This window comes from Osmia bicornis, chromosome 2 (assembly GCF_907164935.1).
Source record: "Osmia bicornis bicornis chromosome 2, iOsmBic2.1, whole genome shotgun sequence".
NCBI lineage: Eukaryota > Metazoa > Arthropoda > Insecta > Hymenoptera > Megachilidae > Osmia > Osmia bicornis.
This window is the reverse complement of record NC_060217.1, coordinates 10,847,438-10,866,024: the sequence shown is the minus strand read 5'-3', so window position 1 is coordinate 10,866,024 and position 18,587 is coordinate 10,847,438. Positions and strand designations below refer to the sequence as shown.

Below are 18,587 nucleotides of genomic sequence, written 5' to 3'. Positions count from 1 at the left end.
CGCCCCCTGTTCTCTCCTTTCATCCTCCGCTTGGTCACAGCTTGTCCGAGAATGTTCTTCGATGTTCGAACGTCCATTGCTTGGAAGTTTACCTTTTGTACAACCCTGAGAATCTTCTCGTTGTGATCTTTCGGTCTCTGCTAACAATGACCTACTTCGTATTCATCGGTTCCGTAGAAATTTCTAACGAGAAACCTCTGACAACTCGTCGGGTTGCTTCCAAACTTGAAATCTTGAGCCCTTTTATGAATATTTTGACACTTGTGTTGAGATTCAAGAATAGAAGGTTCGTTTAAGTTGTGAGCATGCGAAGGAAATGTAATTGGACTTCGGTTTATTAGTTTTGTAGGTTCCTTTTCGTGTAAAAGAACGTTCTAACGCAATGTATCTTTAGGAAAAAAGCTGATCGCAGGGTCGTGCACGGGTTTCTTGTGTCACAAGACCCCATGGATACCACAGAGAGCCTAATATGGCTTGGAATGCGCCCAAACATTGATTGAGATTAAAAGAAAGCATCTCTGGGCAGGATTCGCTTGGGACGATTTCGAAGGATGATTCAACGCTTTGATTCTTCATGCTCTTTCAATTTTTATTTCATTTATTTATTTAACTTGAACCTTCTTTGGTTTGAATCCTGCGATGAATGTATTATATCCTGAATTGTAATTTGGTTTAATCCTTATTCGAATTATTTATTTATTTAACATGATTTTTAAATAAAATTTAGTTCATTAATTTAAAAGAGATCTGGGTATTTGCATCCATTGATGAAATTATTTAAAATTTAAGATTGTCAGAGATTTAAGGCAGAAAATTATTATTATCTAAGACTTAGGATCGAGAGTTCATTCATCTAAAATTATCTGATTTTAATTTTAATTAAACGTCGATATTATTCTATTTTACGAGCTTCTCAATGGCACGTTCGCACGCATGTTTCATTGTTTTAAGTTAAGAACAGGATCGTGATAAGGATTCGTTGTAGTTTTGTTCCGACGAGATATCATCTACGTTTGATTTACCCTAGCGAATTCAGCACGGTGTACGATCGTTTGAACGTTATTGAATGCTGCCTAAATGGACTACATCATCGTCCAGTCACGTTTCGAAGTATTCAATAACATTTGAAAGTATCATGATTGTTTCCTGACCGTACCGTGACCGGACTGTCATTACAAATCAAATTTTATAATCTTGATACGAATTGTACAACGCGGGGCTGTATTGAAAGAGAACAAGTGGTGGTACGTTCGTGGGAAATAAATTGTCGGATATTCGATCGAGAAATATACATTTTACAATATAAATTATGCATTGAAATTCCTGCTTCTGATAACAAAATAATGCAAACAATTTCGACATTTTCTATCAGCCATTTGTAATTGATTGTTCAGGAAGTTCAACCCTTCTTTGAATCTCCAAATTTATTTCCATTCATGCACTTCTAAGGCCATTATTTCATTTAAGTACTATTGTATCGAATTGATAAATTCAAACGAATTTACATAAATTTGCAAAATTAATTAATTTACTACGTCCATAAATAAAGCAGATACGAACTACCACCTTATAATTAACGATAACGAAAGATTAAAAGCTGTAACCTTTCTTTTCAATTTGTGATAATCAAAGGATTATTAATTGGTTTTTCTTCAACAGCAGGCTTTCGATAGATAAAGTGTTAATTTAAAAATTGAACGTTTTAAATTAAATTAAACGAGTTCAGAGCTTTTATATTTTATTAAAAAAATTTAATATAACACAGAAATAGAATCGGTATACTCAATATTATAGATATCGTAGTGCTTGAAAGCGATCCTTATCAAATAAAATGGTCGCGTCGTGTTCCATAGATGAGCCGGAAGCGAAGTTCGCTCTTCCGTTTTGCTCGTGCTTCTCGATGCCTTTCACATACATGTATCGGACCTCCTCGATGCCGATTTCTGCGCTTTGTAAGCACAACTAGCTAGCTCGATGCCAACGGAGGAGAGTTCGCGGCGCACGTTCGAATCGACTTCCGGTAGCAGTACGCACGTGTGTCGTCTTTCCGCCTTATCTGACCTATTCGCGCTTGCTTTCGCACTATTCCGTGTCCTGTAACCTTCAATTTGATCATTAAGTACATTGTAGCAGAAAATTGTAGTATTTTCAACTTTTAGAATTTGCTGAAATAAATTGGAAAATTCAGTGCAATTCTGTACAGTATGTTAGTTTATATTAAATTAGGAGGGGTTTAAGTCATTACTTTGTAAACGAAAACCTTATGATTAATGAAATTGAAATACGATGTAGCTTTTTCATACAAATAGCTTTGAATTCGTGCACATACAAAGCTTACGATTAATAAAGTTATTCCATAACATAGTTTATGTAAAATCAGGGTGGTTTTAAGTCATCACTTTGCTATCTTCATCTCTTTTACCCACCCCAGCTCCATTTTCCTCACCTTTACAATAACTGACACGTAACCTATAACCTATTAACCAAACGCCCCAACCAGAAGACCTATGAACAAAAGAACTTCTTCAACTCACTTTCGCTATCTAACCCCTAGAAACTCGTCGGCATAAAAATCAATTTATCCGAGCCACGCCTTTCTAGCTTCTCAGTCGGTGACAGGACACGCGAGCTTGATTCAATTCGCGTGACCTTTCATCGGACGATTCAAAGGATAGTTTCCTGTACTCTAGATCAGTGTGTACACCGATCGATTTCTCGATCTTGTTATTCAGAGGGGTCACATACGCCTCTGTTCGTCCGTGAAACGCAATCGATACGCCTCGATGATCCTCTTCGAGCCCCGTCGAGGACGCTGTTGCTCGGTACTGTGTACCATTGCACGTGTACACAGGTTCACGAAGCGTACGGTAGAGAGAGATATATAGAGAGATCGGTGCCCTAGGGTAATCCTATCGACTGCACGACGCCATTTCCGCGATATACATACCTATATATCTGGATTTCCCGCGCCTCTGCACATAACCGTCTGTACACAACATTCTATACGTGCCTGGTGCATTACACGCGTGTATATAGCACATCGCCACCCGGCTTGTAACTCCGTCCCGATATGCTCGCTGTGAAACAGGATTCATCGTGTTCTTGTGCGCGAGTAATAATGAAGCTTTTCCGTAGTTTGGTCGTTTTGCTGGAAACGAGTTGGCCAGGATCGCGGGGATGAAGTTTGAGGGCGATTTTAGAACGTTGGGAAACACTTTGAAGCGATCGACGCTTCTAATAACGTGGTAAAATGAGTTTTCGTATGGAGAATTTGTTTGGGTCGGGTGATTCAAGCTGCGGATCCCTTTGTGTGCTTCTATTATCAGGGTGAAACAAGCTTTCATATTGTGAATTTGGGATTAACGGTTTAGATGTTGATCGATTATTGTGCTTATAACTCGAGGGGAAAATGAGTTTCCATATTGAGAAATTATTTGCGATAGATGGTTTCAGCTATAGGTCCTTTACTATGCTTCTAATTCAAGAGGAAAATGGATGTTCATATTGAGAATTTGTGGGAGATTGTTGGCTCAAACTACAAATCTCTCACTGTGCTTCTGATTTAAAAGAAAAATGAATTTTCTTATTAAGAATTTATTTGGGACAGGTGGTTTAAGCTATAGATCCCTACTGTGCTTGTAATTCAAGAGGAAAATAAATTTTCATGTGGGAATTTTTATAGGATGGTTTAGAGTCTAACGCTAGAAATCCTTTAATATGTGCCTCGTGTGTAGCGATGTATCTGATTTTCTTAGAATTTTTCATGCACTAATGTAAGAGTAATCGATCAAAACGTGATTTTACCATTTTCCCTATTACTACCCCTCCAAATGAGATATACTATTAAAACTGCTTTTTCTTGTTAAGCTATCGAATGAGCAATCGCAAGTCGAATTTAGTTTAGGGACACTTTATCCGGCTATACACCCTTTGCTTTCAATTTCCAGATAAAATGAATTTGTGTGTTTGAATTTTTTTGCAACACATTAGACTCTGACGACACATGTCCAGAAACTGTATCTTTCTTTACAAGGATTAAATCTTCCAGCAAAGTTGGCAGTAGATAATCGTTAGATCAAACGATTGATATATAGTTTCCGCGTTTCCGTGGAAGTTAGCGGGGTCAATGGACTACCCCAAAGATATTTCTCTCGCAGCAACCATGACTTTGCGGCCGCGTTCATAGTGGACGGTAACGCTCGACACGCAACGAGGATTCGTGCAAACGCACTGCGTGCGGTCCAAAAGGAAGAGCAGAAGAGAAACTGACGCGGTCAGAGGTGGCAGAAACGAGAGCGACCATTTCAAACCCACCTCCGCAAGCAAACGTTGATACAGAGTCCAATAGAAATATTGATTTCAGGGTCGATGCACCTTGCGGCGTTACTCTGTTCACTGCGTGTATTTCCATTTCTTAAGAAACCCCGATACCCTGAAGCCTAATTACAGCTTCGTTGATTTTACAAATAAAGATAGCGAAGAATAAAAATATTATCCATTCTAATAATAACGAATCATTATTTTCCTTGAAAGTGTTGGTTCACTGTCAAGTTGGCGGTGAAATTGAAAGTTGTAGGGCCAGTTTTCAAAATTAGATTCGTCGAGGTTGTCAGTCAGAGCTGTAAAAAGGATAGCCAGGATAGGATATCGAGCGGATGCACGTCGTCAAGTCGATGGCAGAACGATCGAAATTCTATATTTAGAGGTGGAAACTGTCGGTACTTTAAGTACAGTAGTCCACGTATGGCACAGCTATTCCCGTATTCCGGCCTCTTCGTTTCGTTGCTTCGTATCTTCGTTTTTCGTCTGGCTTTCTGTCTTCGCCTCGTTGACGGATTCTTCTTCCTTTTGTCCAACTCCTTTCGGGGAAATCGTGGAATTTCATTTGCTGAGACATAATGAGGATTCTTCTTCTTTTATCGTTCCTTATTATTTTATAGTTCTTTCTGTGTTTGGTATTAAGACAACTCAATAATTTAATAATTTAATAATTTCTTCTTTTCTTTTTATCCAGTACTTTGAGCTTTTGTATTGAACTTAGGTCATACATAAATTCGATTATTCATTTTTTGGAAATTTTGGCTATTTATTCTTTTTAGGCTTTTAAAGTACATCTTATAAAGTACACAAATTAACACGTGAATACTTTCCTAGTGGTTACTACTCTTACAGTATTTAAAAAAAAAATTGTATAGATCACGTTAGAGTTCTATAGAGGCTTTTATTAGATCACATATACCTTGATTAAAAGATGTATTTTAAATTCGAAATATACTGTGACTCATTAATAGCTCTATAGTATTAAAGAAACCTAATTCCATAATTTCAAATTTAATTTTTCACCCCATTTTTGAACTTTTGCTCCGCTGTATGACATTTATGTTTATATAGAATAGAAATTGTAATATATACTAATGTGTATATTTCAAGCTAAATTTTGATTCTACTAAATCGTGTTTAACCTACATTTACATCTGTTTTTCATTAACATAAACAAAATCATTCACAATCAACCGCGTCATCAGAGAAACACACGTTACCTCAGCGATGAGAATAAATTAACAAAAGTCTAAAAATACGGAGATACTCGAAGGTACGTACTCCACGAAATCCCTAATTATAGCATTTCATTCGGGTAACGAGTTAATCAACGTGGAATTCGACGAATTATCGTTCGATGTATTTACAGACCGGATCTCACGATGTAGTTTATCGTTCGCCATGATTATAGGGACTCGCTTCTGCCGGTTTGCACGTTCAGATTACGATTTCTCCTAGAAATTCGTCATTGACCAGAACGTACTCGCACAAAGAATTCAGTCATTCTGCGGTGCTGGAAGATATCGACGAGCTGTATTGATTATATCGTTCATTCACCACATGTGTACTTCCGGTTTACTCGTGTTTCATACGTGTATATTTAGTTCGTGAACTAAATCGCGGCTGGTATATATCTAAAAGTGGAAAATTTGAAAATCAAAATGATCTAATTAATCCCAATTTGAAATTTAGTTGATTGAATTACAATTGAGATTTGTAAAAAATCTATATTACTTTTGTAAAAATTCATTTCAGATTCAAAGTTGAAAACTACGGAATTTGTAATTAAATCTTTTGTTTTTATTTCTTTGATCAGTATTTTGCTAAGTACATATTAGTATATCTCCTTATTATTATTTCACAGTAGTTGTTGAACTTTATAGTACAGTGGGGTCGCTAATGACAACTTGTCGATGTGAATAAATCACAAAAAAAAATAAATAAATTTCATAGTGTGGAGGAAATTTCGATGATACAAACAACGATAAAGTTAAATTATTCATTTCACTTCACATCGAATTTAATATTATTTTCCTGTTGTTTCAATCTGCATCTGACACGCAGTGATAAAAATTGTTCAAATTGAAACATTTTTTATTTCATGAAAACGAAGGATTCGTTAATTGCACCAGACAACAATTACTTGGCGTTGATTATTATTCGAGTATGCTTTTGTATTTTGAGTATTTCTCTGACGAAGTAGTTAGTTGGAAATGTTTTTGAGCGACTGTTATCTAGAAGTATTAATTAAAAACGTCATGTCGGCTCGATATACAATCGTGGCTACCATTTTTCATTATTCTACGTTCATTGTTTCCCCCATCAAACAAAGGGATAAACGAAACAGAGTTACAATTGTATCAGATGAAATGAATAGCATATCATTAGACAGAAATTACTTACTTAACAACGAGAACATAATATGTAAGTACAGAAACATTTTTCTGGCAACCTAAAATTGGTAATTGCATTTTTAATTTTTATTATCCACTATTTTTCTTTTTATATTGAAAATCATTTAGCTTAGATTTTCTAATTAATGTAATTTCTAAAATGATCATCTGAAATTTATTTACATACACGATACACTGAATGCTCTCATCCACTTCAGAAGTAGTAACTGATTATCCCTCCAGATCTGTAGGGGTTGTAAAAAAGTCGTGTCACTTTGGAGAGAATGGGTGTGGGTGTCGAATGATTTACCATGTAAATTGCAAAAGATTGATTCACGTCTGGCGGTGAACGATTCTCCAGAGATCTGAAGATTGAAACGCGATCGATTAAACGCGTTCCAAGCAATTCCTCGCGTTCCTCCCGTGCGTATTTTCTTCACACTGGTGCAATAATACAATGGGCATCGTCGACGAGTGAATCCCTCGTATGGACTTAATTAAAATTGTCAGAGGTCTGGGTTATAATTGACCCGGCTCCAGCATCTCAAGGTTAAATAAACTCTGAGGGAGAAAAATTTTATTGCATATACGCGTTCTTATGGCACCAGCAATTTTTAATTAAATATCACCAAAGCGAAAGGGTTAATTTATAATGACACTTACAACGTGTTATCAATTCGATCGAGCAGAAAAGGATTCATAGGTATATTTGATAGCGACATCGATCCGCGAAACAGGATATGTTATGCATTTTTCAAGTGCACTTGCAACAAATATGCAACGCGACATGCCGGGATTTGACGTCATCCGAAGCCGGAACGCGTTTATGTGGAACAGACGATGCATTCATCGGACGATTCACATTTCGAATCCTCTGGTTTGTCAATAAAACAGACCTGAATGAGATAGTAAGCGTACACGAAATTTTTGTAAACGTACACGCTGTACTAGAGCCGATTGTTGAGTCGCGAATTTTCGTGAAAGCGTTCAACGACGCATCAAAATAACGAGGTAAGCTGAATGAAATGTTCCGAGGGGCACGGTTGTTGATGTTTTTCATCATTCTTTCTCTTATCTTCGACCCTTAACCGCTCGTTAACACTCGCGTCATGTTTCCGAGGAATTCGAAGAGGGAATAAATTGATTCGCGGTCACTAACTTTGCATTTACATAAAACGTGCTCTTGAACTAAAATCAAGTGACTTGGAATAGTTTCTTAATTAAAGCAGAAAATTTATTTTGACATAAAGGGATGAAATTTTATTATTTTATGAGGGTATCATTTCCTTTTGTTAAAAATGTCTACTTCAAATTGCACAAATTAATTCTCTGCCTTTTCTTTTCCTTTTTTAACTAAGGATTTATTTTTATGAAATCATGATAACTCTAATCAATTATTATATTTTCGCGTCAGTTTTTAAATATACAGAAGCGCGGGAAAATTTAGAAAGTTAAACCTCAAGCTATTGCAACCATGAAAGTGGTAATTATTCGGCTAAATTAAATTCGCACCGTTGGTCGCCGATGACCCGTCCAGCATCGCGTTAAATTCATTGAAAATTCCGAGAAAGCCAAGTTAACTTCGCAGTTAGATTCGACCGCATGCAAACACGATGGAACGCGTAAGCTGGAAGCTCCCCTAGCCGTTTCCTTTCGTTAGTTCATTTTCTCTTTGCGTCGTGCTCGTCTCATTTCACCATAGCCGCAGGTCTCGTTCTTCCTTTTGTGGCGCCTCGAAACGCCATGTTACGCACTTTCGCGATACGCTCTCGTTCCACGGAAGATGATCTCGAAAGAGAAAGGAGGTGAACGGTCGAGCGATCGAGGAACAGAGAAACGATACGAGATAACCGAGATCGACCAGAGGAAACATGGAAAAAGAAAGGGGGGAATAAGAAAATTGAAGATACAGATAGCAGGAAATAAAAGCGAATGATAAAGGGAGGAGGATGAATGATAACGGAATTTGCTGAAACGAAAAAAACAAATTTAATCATTTGAATATTGATTTTTATGTAAATAATGAGATAATATTGTAATATTGTAACTAATGACAACATTGTTGCATGAATAATTATATTTTATTAGCATTCAACATAATTTACAAAGAAAAAGAGATCCATTTGTAAAACTATTCAGTAGTCAACTCGTTAGTATTAAATGAACTTTACACTTTATGAAATCAATATTAATTTAACAATACTCATTGTCAGACAGTAAACAGAAAATAATCACCCTATAATCTACATTACTAACTGCTTACTCATATATGAACAATAAAAATCATTCAATTTGTCATTCGGTCGTTCAACTGTTTATATGCAATTCAATTCGAGGAGAGTGGTCGAGGAAATACGATAAGAAATGCATAAAGCAGGAGATAGGGATGATGCTTCTTCAAAGAGCAGACGGAGTAACGATGCCAAGTTTGGAACCGTTAACATATTTCCATTCATAAACTCCACTGGCTCTCCTCTCCTCTCCATTTTTCTTTCTTTTTCGAGCGGAGAAGTCAGCGACCGTAAGGGAGGAATCCGCGTGTCCGTTGGCTGAACGACATTGAAGATGTGTTCGCCGTCCTCGTAAAAACGGAGAAACGGGACGCACGCACATCCGGCTTGTAATTACAGAATCGAAGATAGTGTTCGAGCTGCAAATAGAACATGCCAGGCAGCGTGTGAGGAGAAAATTTACGTATTTTGTTTTGACACATTGATTACTCATTTTTGTTTACTTCTTGCACGAATAATTATTCTTCCCTCGTTTCTATCACAATTTTTCATACATTTCTTATTTATTATATTCAGGATACTTCTAATTATCAGCTTACTAAATAAATATTAGACAAACGGGAGAATTCAAAAATTTGGAATAAAATATATTTTTTCTCGGGCTGTGTTTCCGAATACCCCCACCCAAAATTGAGAACTCAGGTTTGATATATAACCTAAATTAACTACAAGAAACCGATTATAGTTGGTTTCAGAGCTGGATGTCTTACCGTTTTCGAGATATCGTGGTAAGGTTAGGTTAGGCTAGGCTATGTAGTCCCAAAATTGTAGAAAAATTTCTTATCACGATATCTGAAAAACGGGAAGACATCCAACTCTGAAACCAACTTTAATCAGTTTCTCGTAGTCAGTTTACCTGAGTTCTCAATTTTGGAGGGGCCATTCGGAAACTTATCCTTTTCTCGTTCAAATTCCCCGAATCCTCTCAGACGCGATGAAGGATTTTCGAACGGAACAGATTCAAAGTACGAAACATCACCGATATATTTTCCCACGAATTGTCTCTCACGATCGTTCAATCGCCCCGCGAAGTCGTCGAGCTAGCCAACCTGAAATATTCCTTGGCGGTTACATGGAAGGGTTGGGACGAGAAGAGAAATTGTTCCATGGATCGATGGTCGGTCGTGTTTGTAGTGACTTGGCTCCGTATCGTGTTGACAGATGCGCGTGTATCGTGTGACAATCATTCGATGCTAACGCAGATATTATGAATGCTGGAGGATTTCAAGTGACAGTAATGGATGAGCTGGAGCAAGTCGATACGTCTTCGTCGTTGGCGAAAAGTCGACGTTCTGGCTGGTGTAGGCAAATATTTTATCACGCTGATCCCGTGCAAGTTTGCGCACAATGCCATTGATTACACGGAAGAGATCATGCATTTATTTCAGAATCTTCTTAAGGACACTTGAATTTTAAATTTCGATCTGTCAATTCTGGACAAGGATTGACACTGAAAGTGAAAAGTGAAATTTTTCCACGAATACTTAGGTAGAAATTAAAGTTGCAACCGAAGAAATAAAGAAATAATTGGGCAGGTTGAGAAATTTATTTAACACTTTGATGGTTGCAGACTTTTTAAAATCTTTTCGGTGAAACTCGTTTAACGAAGCAGCATCGGGATATCTTGATTTCTTATTCAGCTGTTGACGCTCGCCACGTGGGTAGATTGAAATTTACGATATTACGGGATGAATATCGAAAGCGAACGTCGTAACGATCGAACCTTTGCTTTGGTAGACGTTTTTATCGATATGCTTATTTATGACGGGTTCGCGGTTCTTGCATTCGGCTAAATAAGAACTTTGTTGCAACGAATTGACTGCTTATGTTGAACGAAGAGATTCAGGTACTATAAATTTCAACAGGATTGTTAGGTAATATTGTTTCCAAATTATGCAACACATTGAAAGAAATACTGAAACTTAGGAAATGCAATTTTCTTTCTAATCAAATGAAATTTATTAACTGTATATTGTATTTGGTAATAGTTTACACATAAGCTGTCATCAATGTCTTCTTTCTTTAAACCTTAATTTTCCACGCTGATGTCATGATTTATTAGAAAAAAACTTAGCCAAGGTTTCACACGCATCTTTGAACAGATCAGAGACACATGTGGAGCAGAGCTTCTAAAAAATTAAATTAGACTCATCCAAATAAACCAAAGAAAAGCTAATCCACAGAAATTATCTATACAAATATACATTTTGTATTAAATTGGAAATGTATAAATTATAAGCACTATTTTATGATGCTTTTATGTTCGTCGTCAGTTCGTGTCAGACATTTCCACGTGCCATAAATGCGTCCCTACTAATCCAAAGTCTAATCACGAGCTCGCAAACATCTTTATCACCAGTAATTTTATGATCGAATTCTGGTTCCACGCTCCCCAGGATCCAACGGGTCGAAATAAATGAATTCGAGGCAGGGACAGGCGATCGTAAAATCGCTGCTTACCGATCAGCGTACCGTTATAACCACCCACCGTGAACCTTAGGCATCGTTCATCCTGTTTCACCGGTCAGAACTTTCACCAGGAACTTGGCGATAACTTCTGAACCGAGGAAGAGGAGGAGTATTCGTCCAGGAGTTAGCTCGAGACGAGAAAGTTGTCAGACGCGTGAGTCATCCTGCGAAACACCCCACGGAAAGGGAAAAAGCTTGGATATCGTTTGATGCATCGTCTCTTCCTCGGCATCCCCTGTGATTTCGTTTAGCCGGCTTGTTCGTCGTGCTCTTTCCAAGGAGGGGTTCAAGTAAATTACATCGCGCGAAGGTGCGAGGATCGATCGAATCAGGGCGTTGCACCGAGGAAGCGAAGAAACTGCGTGAGAGGAGGAATGAACTGTTGCATTCCCTCGAGGTACACGGTTAGATTAGTTTGAAACCTTGTTGCCCTTTACTCCTCTCCCCGTTCTAAGTGTTCCTTTTATCAACTTAGTATGTTGTAGTTATAGTAGACGTGTAAATTAATTCGATGCACTTTTTCAACCCCCTATGGGCTTGTGTTACTTTGAAATAACACGTCAAGTTTCCATGGTGAACTCCTTTCTCATCTTCTTGCACATCGTGTAACACATTAAATTATAGAGCAATGAAATACTGTGTTTTAGGATTCGTTATCATTTACCAGTGCACCTACTGCCAAAGACACTTTATTATTTATTTGCAAAAATACATTATTTGGGTTGTATAGGATTAACGCGAGGGTTAATGATATCCAGCAGAGGCGGATTGGCCATCAAGAATTTAGGAATATTCCGGGTGGGTTAATTGGCATTTGAGACCTAATTAATTAAAATTAGTGCCCCTCGTGTGATTAATCTCCCGATAAAAATTTAAGTCCCACTCCACCCTTGACGTACAGAATTTCGGCTAAAAGAGGATAAAAATAAATTCATTGATATATGTGTTGTCATATTGGAGATTGCCATAATATTTCAACATTTCCTTATAGAAATATTACAGAGTCTCTATATAAATGTAAGTGTAGAAGAAAATACACATATGTGGTAGTAAGGGGATATGATCGAGAATACGGTTAATCTAACAAATATCGCGGAAAATCAAAGACCAGTGATTTCTCTTGTGACCAAGTCTCCGGCAAGTACCATATAGCAAACCGATCGGTTTCGGTCTTCCGGCCACGTTTCTAATGTGTCGTGCGCACGAACGTTAACCGCAAACTCGAAATCCATCGATGCCGGATCAACGGGTCGACAGCATCGATTGCTGTTAACGTCAGACTCTCGGTATTATCCTATTTATCCGTTTCCTTGAACAATTATACAGCAAGTAATCGTAGTGGCAAGTGGAAAGTATAGTATTAAGCGTGTTCATTGAGGGTTTCTTTGAAATTACTTCTCTACCGAGAAAATATTAAGAAGAGAGATTAATTCGAAATGCTTTGATACACCGGAGTAGGTTCTTTCGCTGAAAGTAGCTTTTAGAAATTTTCACGTGATACTCACCCCTAAAACGAAATTGAATACCCATGAAAGAGGATGTCCGGGGTGGCTCGATAACTCCGCGCTGGTTTAAGAGGGTTAAGGGATAATGCAACGTGACCACTCGAGAGTTAAAAGCGACGATAATTTGATCGTAATCGAGCTGTAAATTTAATCCTTCGCTTTTAAGGTGGATGTTTGAAGCTTAGCGAAATGATTAATATATAATCGAGACTAATTTTTATTTACCTTCAGAATTATATGGAAAATATATAAAAGAAACACCTAACTTGTATCAACACCTTCAGTGATATGCTAAAAATAAAATTATTCAATTTTTAATTTAAATTTTCCACTTGCTTACCTTGCATAATTAACTCTTGGATGGCGGACCATGAAGAGAGTCCCAATTTTAATTTAATCCTTTGTTCCATGTTATTCTCATTTCCTGAATTTTACACTGTCCCTTTGAAAATTATTCACCCAACATATGAAATTCGTTGTTTGAAAATGATATTTAACATCCTTATTATGCTTCGGTGTTCAAGGGTTAATATAATTTCAGAAAACCTGAAACCTGAAAATATCGGGTCCGATCGGTTGGGTACCAAATATTTTCAAATTCTTACGCATCTCTACTTCTCATTTCCTGTAAATTCTTGTACTCTTTTTCAATTAAAATGGAGCTATTTTTATGTAGCAGATGCTCACTGTTAGTTATCGAAATTGCGATAAAAAGTATCATTAAATCGCGGCTAATTTCGCGGCATAATCTCGGCTCGACCGTGATCGAGGTGTCTTGAACGTTTTTCCTGGCAGATCGATTTCTCGCGAGTAACTCTTTGCTGAAACGAGATACATGCCACTGAATACCGTGTAAATTGGCGGCTTCACGCACGATCAGGTTTCGCGAGCAGCAATGAAACACGTGTCGAACAAACGATCTCACGCTACCGTGGATTGTTAATTTAGAAATTACCATTATAAGTGTAATTGTAATTAATATCGTGTTGTAATTTGGTCGAGATTTATTTTATAAGAAGAGCAAAAGCCAGAGTTACCACAACGGTTACCATAATCAATTTCTTCCCTCTAAGATTATGTTCGCACGTTGATTGTAATGGAGATTGCTGGTGATCGCCATTACAAATTTAATTCAATTTAATTTAATTTCTGGAATAATAATTTTATATTAATATAGTCAACGCCACAAATTTAATTTAATTAAATCGCTGAGGAAAAAAAGAAAAATGAAGTCTCATTTCAAAATTCCATTTTTTAATTTAATTCTTGATAATAGGTTTAATAATTATTTATTTCCACAAAGGAACAAAGTAATGGTAGAAAATAATTTCATTCATCATGGAATGTTTTTGCATATATTATCCCGAGCTTCTGTAAATAAAATGCTTTTTAAATGAAACCAGAGGGAAACGTACAAACTCTGCATGTTTTTCAGAACGTTTTGTTAAAAGCAACCGCTCGACGAGCGTTTTGTTCTCGTGTGTAAATGATGACAAAACGAGCCTCTCGAAATACTCAATTCAACGTGAACACGATTCATTATTTTAATACGTATTCGAAATATGAAAGAACCAGCTGCAAGCATAATACTTTGCTCCCTGTTAACGCTGCATACATAATTTCATTTTTCAGAGAAACAACCGTGCATTGTGGCAAAAATGGAGAGAATATCATTGCAAAATCTCAAAGCTTATTTATGAACGTTACAATTAATCAACTGTTTTAACAATCCAATACTGTGATTATTCTGTATCTTCTATTTTAAAAATATAAATTAACTCATTTATATGAGACACCTTGTATTATGAAACAATAACATTCAAAATCAGATCGATAAAATTATTGTACAATATTTCATAGGACAACAAATAGAATCATTAAAGTGTCTCAACACTATTGTGCCTGGCAGGCATGTTGCGACCAGACACCCATTCATATCGTGTATTTGAAAGGCACATTGACCGCAAAGCGTTTCCACCCCTCGTATTAAATTAACCCCTCCATGCACGATTCTTTTCTTTGAAGTTTCGTCATTTTGTGACTAGGCCATAGAACGATGGACGACGAACGGAAAATAGCTTTTCAGCTTTGTTTGTCGGCATATTTTGTTCTTAGTTTTCTGAGTATGTTCCAAAACTCAATTTAACGGCAAATGTGTTACGATATAGGCATATTGAATTTTAAAAAAGCTTTTTATTTGTTACTTTTTGTTATTAATCTAGTAACGATGTTATTCAAAATTTCTTGTCTCTTATGTTTTTTATTAATTATTATTAATTATTTAATTACATCCCATTCGAGGCTTATCGGTGAGAGTTAATAAAGATACGAATAATTAATTTTCAAATTTAAACTTTGAATTTCTTATATTATGCTATTCAAAAATATTTTTCCTTACTTTTTATTAATTAGTTACAATGCCTCTCATTAAGACCTTCATAGCAATCAACGTACCAAATTACTAAATATGGATCCTTTAATTAATTTCTTAATTGTGAGGACGATCAGAATTTTATGTAACAATCTCATCCTGTGTCGCAATATTTTCTAAGAGTCCTGGTTTCTTGAAGCGAAAGGGACAGGCACGCGTTACATAACGAACCTCGACAACATCGTCGAGAAGCAAGGGAGCCCAGCCAGGTCGTTACATTATTAATCGAGCAATCGATATCTCGGTCTATGTTCTGTGCATCTAAGCGACGAACGCTTCATCGAATGGTTCCGTGACAAAACCTTGCAAGGACGTTAAAACCGGTACACCCTGAACGCATTCTTTCCTTTCGCTGTGCTCCGATTGAACTTCCTGTTCGATCTAGAATCGTTTAATCGTCTCGATATAATCATGCTATCAGAAAATAATTATGGCATTGAATTATCAATTTTTAATCGGTACATCTCAGCTTATGTTGAAATAAAATTAAATTAATAATCGTAATAAGAAGAAGTGGGATCTTAGCATTTTTCCAGCAAGAAATAAGTCTATTTTTATGGTATTTAACACTTCCGGGTGTTTATTTATTCCTTATTAATATGTATAAGGCTATTTATTTTTCTGTCACATGCTTGGCTGAATTTCCGCTGATTTACACCCCATTTTGAAATTTATATAATATCATCATTTTGCTTTTTCTCTAGTTTTAATTTGGAAAAAAAACACTGGTATAAATTAAAAGAGAGATAATTAAATGAAAGCTTATGATAAGTAGGTAATTAATAAACTTTGAAAATTATGTTAAAATTCAGTTTAGATATTAAATGTAAAAAAGGGTCGAAATATTGCAAATTAGGAATTATAGTAATTTGCTTTCAAATCATTAAATAAAAATGATAAAAAGTTCTTAAGTTTTATCAATAATTAACAAATTTTAAAATAACAGTAACTATAATTATTTTTACATAACTTGGCGAGTTTCTGCTCGTAACGATTTTTAATTCATGTTGTAAATTTACAGAATACACAGTGTGTTATCGTTTTAGCGTTGAAACAACAGGCGATAAAATATTCAATGAACAGGTCGGAAGGGAAAAGTCGAGTGAACGAAGGTTTTCATGGCTCGTTAACGATCGCTGTGATCATCGACGAGCCTAATTAAATGCTACACGAGATGATAAACTGGCAGGAATAAATTTCAGATCACGTTCGCCTTTTTTCTTCTTCAACGTTCCATTAACGGTTTCGTTGATAGATAGTAACCGCTAATACGGTTTTTATTTTTTCCCTCTCACCGATGCACGTGTGCACATTTGCCGATGACATAGTTGCATATAAGCGCAAGAAAACGCGTCACCTCTGGTTTCTTTCTAACTGCCATTACATAAAACTGTCCATCGCAAGGCCTCGTTGAGTTAACGTTATCTTCGCTCCGGGCATCAATTATATTGCACACAACGATCCATTGCACAATCGACTGATTCATTGAATTATTGAAAACACGCAACTGATGACTTTTAGAGCTCATGAACTTCCATTCTTTGTTGGAAATAAAATTTACGACGCATTAGAACTTAGAAATAATTTTCCGAGAAACCATGGTACTAAGTTATTTGCAAATCAAACAGAAAATTTGATTGAATTCGAAGAACTTATATTAACAAATTAAGTATCTGAATATTATAATAAAAATCATAGAAAATTCTTAGATAATGCATAGTTATAAATTTATATAATTTGTCTAACGAAAGAAATTTTAATTACTTTAATATTACTCACATCTTATTTTTTTTTAAATAATCTTTTGCAATTGAAAATTTGCCGTTTGAAATATTAAAGCCGCAATGAATACCAATTCTGTTTTAAGTGGCTCACCCTATATAGACAGTAAAAAGTGGAGAGAAGCTTCCAGTTGATTTACAACGATGGTACTCGCAGTCTTCGATCCTGCAAACAGCTACATAAAATGTTACTTAAAGCCGGTCGAAGTAAATCGATTTCTGCGGTTAATTCGCTGGTATTCCGCGTAAACTTTGCATATACCTCGTTCTACACGAAAACCGCATCCTTCTTTCTCCTTTCGGTCACTTTAACCGACTCGAAGTTATTATTATTATTAATGATTAACCAAAAAATATATTATAAACGAAATTTTTAATAAAATAATACAGTTTGAATGGGGACAGACGTAATCTATTTTACATAGGCCTAATTGGTAAGTTCGTAATACTATTTAATCGATCACGAGATTTTTAATCTGTTTCAATCGAGGATGCTAAAAATATCGATTTCCTTTTAATATATTTCAAGACACGAAGGTTAACTGAAAGATCTGGGTAATAAAATCATCTGTATCTCATAAAGCATCAATTTAATATCCTAGCCTGGATGTCCCAACATATCGGTAATGGAAAGTAATGCGGTTGATCCGAATTCGCGGAGCTAAAATCCATGGAACGACAAACGTTCATGCAATTCGCCTTAAGATGCATTCACGAAGACATTCCAAGATCCTGACTGAGAAGGTTTCTATTATTAATCTTCCGCAGCATCTGTCCTCGAATCTTGGAGGCTGTGCAGCGAGATTGCTCGAAGAAGGAAAACTAGAAATCAGGACGCGGAATCGGGAAATAATGGTCCTGAAACATTAATCAGACAATTGAATGCATTCCAACATTACCTACCCGCTGATACTTGTGCCTTGTACTGAAAATTTCTTTGTATTTTTATTCGAGACTGCATTCTCAGGGAAAAAGGAATTTCGATAAAAGAAGAACATATTGCAACAATAAAAGAGAATGGAAAAATTATTCCTATTCTAATTTGAACGAAACAATTTCGCTGGAAATATTATTATTCGTTCCTTGTCACAGCGGCAATCACTGTGCATTTACCTGAAACGGGATTTTAATTAAATCTCACGGAATTTAATAACCGAAAACTGTTCGTAGCTGAGTGTTTACGAAAATCCAACCTCTCGAGCGTTCCCCGGAATAACGCGCGTCACCAATTAAGGATTAAACATGCTTGCAGCAGTTTCGAGTGGCAAGTTGCTCGTCACACGCTGTCACTTTGTGGCTAACGACGCGAGTCGTAGCTCCGATCGATGTCTGAAGTGGTCGTTTACGGGTTGAAGAACGGCGAAAAACAAACCCTTACGTTACCTTCTACATTTCTC

The 18,587-nt window shown here is 36.4% G+C and overlaps 1 protein-coding gene across 1 annotated transcript in view; it reads left to right on the top strand.

Moving 5' to 3' along the window:
- Positions 1-18,587, top strand: part of LOC114871459 (amyloid beta A4 precursor protein-binding family B member 1-interacting protein-like) — a 138,019-nt gene that overhangs the window by 25,615 nt on the left and 93,817 nt on the right. The gene's annotated exons all lie outside the window — the stretch shown is intronic.